Source organism: Lissotriton vulgaris, chromosome 6, assembly GCF_964263255.1.
Source record: "Lissotriton vulgaris chromosome 6, aLisVul1.2, whole genome shotgun sequence".
In the NCBI taxonomy this organism is placed as follows: domain Eukaryota; kingdom Metazoa; phylum Chordata; class Amphibia; order Caudata; family Salamandridae; genus Lissotriton; species Lissotriton vulgaris.
Genome location: NC_141694.1, coordinates 699,084,211 through 699,089,432, shown reverse-complemented (window position 1 = coordinate 699,089,432; position 5,222 = coordinate 699,084,211). Strand labels below are relative to the sequence as shown.

At 41.8% G+C, this 5,222-nt stretch overlaps 1 pseudogene; it reads left to right on the top strand.

Moving 5' to 3' along the window:
- The first annotated feature begins 200 nt into the window (after positions 1–200).
- LOC147707861 (uncharacterized) lies at positions 201–1,152 on the top strand (annotated as a pseudogene).
- The last annotated feature ends 4,070 nt before the right edge of the window (positions 1,153–5,222 follow it).

The window sequence follows — 5,222 nt, the reverse complement described above, 5'->3', positions numbered from 1 at the left end:
AATGGAGAAGCAGGTGGAGAAAGAAGAAAAAACAAATAGGTGATAGGGGATCATTAGCAGTTCCTGCTACTCACAAATGTGAAACTGACTACATTACCAGAGTGAATTGGTTTGTAGATGAATTGGCAAAATATTGCACAAAACAAGATTGTTCTTTGAATGAGACATGGGTGAAGAAAGACATTTTTTCCCAATATCACATGCTTACTAACGCAGCAGAAACATGGGAAGAAGTGAGGAAAGTGCAGGATCAGGCAAGTGATGAGGAAAAGGAAACATGGGTAAGAGAAGGTTGCACAGAAAAAGAAGAGAATGATGTTTGGGCCTACCAAGATGAAAGAGCTGTTATGCTCAATAGTATGTTTGCCCATTTTGCACACATGTATTATGGACAGGCACACACAGATAGGGAAACTGATCTTGCCAACAAAGTTATCAGTCTGATTTGTGAAATACTGAGCACTAAAAAGAAACTGCATTGTTCCTATTGTCCAGAAGCTTCTGGAATTGGTGAACAGGTGAATGGCACAATGAAAAACAAATTAGCAAAAATGTGTGATTCCACTGTCTTGAACTGGCTATATGTTTTGCCCCTAGTTCTAGTGACCATGAGAAATACAAATGATAGAAGGACAGATTTAAATATGTACAAGGTACTAATGGGACAGGGAATGAGAAAAGCACATATACCTGATCAGCAAGACAGGTCACTGAGAAATAGACTGCAGATTTTGGATACATGTTCAGAATCAGGTGCTAAGCAACTAGAAGCTGGTAACACAAGAGAAACAGACTGTAAAACTGGTGATTTAAGACCAACAGACTGTGAGAGTGTACAGCATGGTGTAAGACTTAATGATTTTTCACCTGACAACGATTCAACAGGACTAGGACAACAGACACATAGACCAAATCTGAAGTACAAGTCACTAGAATGGGCAGATATGGCCCTTCCTGATATACAAGAGGAAGCAGATAGTCAGGAAAGTCTGAGAGTGACTGTACGAGAGGTGGTCAAGGAAGAAGAAAACTTTGAAATAATGAGTTATCTTATCTGACACTAGAGGAGGCAAGGATGATCAGGAAAATCCAAACAAAGACTGTGAACCTATAGATAGGGATGATTTACACATGTATTCAGGGATTACTTGAGGTGACCATAACAGTGTTATAGAAAACAACTGGGTTTTGGCACACATGATGAAGACTATTTTTGATGAACAATTTCCAAGTAGTTAAAATAAAAGAAGGGGCAAAGGACTGAAAGTCATTCAAGTGTGGAAACACACTTTGTACAGACAGTACATATTTAGTAGATTAGATTTATAGGGTAACTTAGATACCATAGTAAATATAACATGTTTTGCTTTAGGTATAAGATGTGTTTATGTTGTATCATTTTTTTCCTAATAAGACTGTCAACAATGTGCCAATAGTTGCCACCAGTAGATAGAATTACACTTCATAAGGATAAGTACATTTTAGATTTAGAACTAAAGATAACATTTTTATAAAGAACAAGGGAAAATGAGAAAGAATTTGCTGAACTAATAAAAATTATTGAGAAGAAGTGTCTGATCGAAAAAAAATTTAGTGGAAAATATGGGTGGTTTTGGGGTTTTTGGTGATGATTTACAAATCGTTCAAGGTATTCAGGATTTGTAAACATCAAAGGAAGGAATTGATGAAGCGAGATACAGAAGATTTTGTGTGTACCTCACTCAGATCAATCACCTCCATAATAAAGTAATATATTAATTTTGATTGCTGTGTATTAACCAAAACAAACACATTACATGTGGGAAATGCTTTGCACTAACAGGTTTAATCAACATATTAATTGGTGATGTAAAACGCATGTTTAATCTATTTTGTGCATTTAAGTGGTGTAAAATGCATGTCTGTGTCAAAATGTGCATTGTGCATTTCCATGTTGCTTTCTGCTTTATTTTAATGGCTTGCAGTGTGATGCTTTTCTGCTAGGTTAACAGTTTTAAAGGGTAAATATTAGCACTGGTGGTTGGGGGACAGAAAACGCATATATTTTATGTATTCACATTTTCTTTTTCTGTTTATCGTAGTTTTGGTTGGTTGCCAATTCCAAAATGGCTTCGCTTTTCCCGGTTCTGCGCAGTAGAAAGGCTTACATCATTTTGCTGAGAGAAAGCTTGTTTATGCTCTGTCTTCACTGAAAAACATTTTGAAGCTTCAGCTAACTATGATTCGAGCCACTTGATATGAATGTTGATGGCTGCGTGCCAAAGTGAATACCACGAGAACAGCTGAATGTCTGCCAAGGACAAAAGCATAGTACCTTTCAAAAATGACCACATGGAAACAGCTGAATCACTGAAAATGAACATTTAAAAAGGCCTGACGAGGAACAGGAACTGTCGAACGTGTATTTATCAGTTTGCAAACAAAGTTGTTCACGGACATCCTGGGAGTTTGAGAAATGTATGAACAGTCGAATTTGTATCTGTCAGCTTTTAATCAGCAGGTTATTCATGGACATCCTGAAAATTAACAAATACATTGTCGATTAACGAACATCCTGAGAGCTAATAATTGCAATGTCATGACCAATCAGAGAAAGGAAACCGGAAAGTGTTGAAACATTTGAGGGTAGTGAGCCAGAAAATTCAGTATAAATATCAGAGCAAAATTGGGGTTTGTTGTCATTGGAGCTAATCGCAGAGAGAGATGCTTTTTGCACTGCAGCTGTTTGCAGAAATGCTGGGAGCCTGAAACTATGCCAGGCTACTTGCTGATAACCCCTGTAGATTGGAGATTTTCGTTGCGGGATACTAAGCCTGGGTGAGAGACTGCGTCCGAGGAGACTTGGGTTAGTGGGTATAGTTTTGAGATTTAGTGCTGGGTAGGCAGGTTTTAGTGTAAAAATCTTTAGAATGAAATGCATGTTTTAACTATGGTTTCTCTGATCTTTTCATGCAGAATTTCACTTTCAGTTGCATTAACCAAGGTTTGATGTTTTATTTTCGAGAATAATGCAATTAATGTGAACTTGAATTTTCTCTTTGTGATTAAACAGTTTTACTTGCTTTATTGCCTGAATAGATAGCAATGCTCAGTGAGAATTAACAATGATAGAATAAATGCAAATTTTCTTTTATGCAAATTAATTACATTAAATCTTTTGAATAAAAATTAGATAAATGAAGAAGTAAAAGCTGGTCTTTGATTCTTCCTACACCTAATTTTTGTTCTAGCAGATCCATTGCCACTATGGTGGTGTGTCTGAATAAAATGATGTTTGAATAAAACCATGGTAAAGTGTAAGTAATCTGCAGGTGTAAATAATATTTAGTTAAATAGGTTTAGATGCTCCACCAAATGTTACAGCATTTCTCCATTGCGATTCACCAAAGCCTTGAAGCCAAGTGTAAGTGAAAAGAGTAAATGTGCAGTGTTATGGGCCCCACTGATGCATGATTTGTGTGTTTAAAGGTTTCAGGGAAATGGTGAGTAATGATTAGAAATGATTTTTGGAGCCGCGCTGTAGCAAGTCCTTGCCCATATTTCTGGCTGTCCAGCATCCTCCACTACTTCCTTCCGCCTGATTACCCTGCTGCCCACGGTAAGTCCTCTGGTGTTGGGCTCATTTGCCCTATCTGCTGCCCCTATCAATTGCCCTTACCCCATAGCACTGCACAAGGGCGTGTCTACGTGCACACTTGGAGCACTTGTGTCGGAATTTACAGTACTCTTTCGTACATAGTCCTCTGTTAAAATCCCAGCATGTCCCAAGCACTCCTCTCTCAGTCTTAGCACCGTCCCAACCTCTCCTCAGGTGAGTCGGCACTGAAAGGGCTGGTATTCCAATGGAAGGCAACTTGCCGTAAATGTGGTTTTACCAAACTTAACAGAGCTCATTGTCTGCTGATAGAGATCAGTGACAATTCCCCCCCCCCCCCATTTTGCCTCAGGATCCCATGCTAACCGTGCGTGAAGCTCTTCACCGTAATGTGCCTAGGCTTAACCCCCCCTACATGAGCTGAGCTCTTCTGATCATGTCCATATTTGAATAGCGACACATACCTTACAGGGTACTTCTTGCAGTATACACTAGCGAAAATCAAAAACGCTGCCATTTACTTCTCAATTGTCATCAGCACCCTAGGCCTCTTTGACAACTCATATTCCTCCTCCTTGGAACCTCCTTTTGCCCTAAGCTCCCTATGGAACTGCTTCAACAACTCAACAGCCTCCCCTTTCCGTATCATTTCTTTGGTCGCCAACTATAAGTGTGCACCAAGGGTCTTCATCACCCCCACAAATGGCAACTTCTTAATCTTGAGTTATTTACTCTCTTTCTTTCCCGTGTCCTGTGCCCCTGTCTTGTCCTGTCTACCCTCCCCTTCTCCTTTAGCATGCGGAGTGACCTGTTCCCCTTTGGCCCCTACTTGTGCTGCTTTCCCCACCACCCCCACTGACTCCACCTGGTCGACCCCGGACTTTCCCTCAGAAGGCTGAGCGTCTGTACCCACCTTGGCATATTTGACATACTAACCTTTTATTAAACGTTGGTACCAGCTGTCCAGACTCCCATCACATCCACCCCAATGGACACTTTACTTGTGACTCCCTCCTTTGCCCCGGAACACCAAGCTCCCTTACCTGGCGACAAGGTCGGCCTCTGCTCCAGATCCAGCCACCTAACCAGATGTTACGGGGCACCACCAACCACTGCCTTGTTATGTGCCCCCGATTGCCATTGCGCTCCATCAAATTACTAGGGACAACCACATTATCAGAACCCCCCCACTGCATGCACCTTTTTTCCACCACCTGTCTTCCTCCTCCACAGGGGCATCGTCATCCCCCACTTCACCTTCCTCACTCATCGTACTCCAATGGTGGAGGAGCTTCAACTAAATCCCAGATCCCTGTGGGTACAAGGACCTGTGCAGCCGCACCACAGTCTGCAGTGTGCACAAGCACCTATGCACCTTATGAGGTATGCCAGTGGGCTATGATATGTCCTCCTGGTGTGCCCCCACCTGCTGTCGCTCTGCGTTGCTGCCTGTCGTCCCAGGGGTCATACTGAACCGTCCAGGTTGATGAACTACTGAGGCCACACTAGAACTTTGTGTGGCAGTGTTTTAGCCATCCCACGTCAGCATCGCTCTGGCTACACTGGAGCCTGCTATCTCAGCCCCCCAGGGCCCTCGAGCCGCATAAAGCTCTCCCAAGTCCATGTG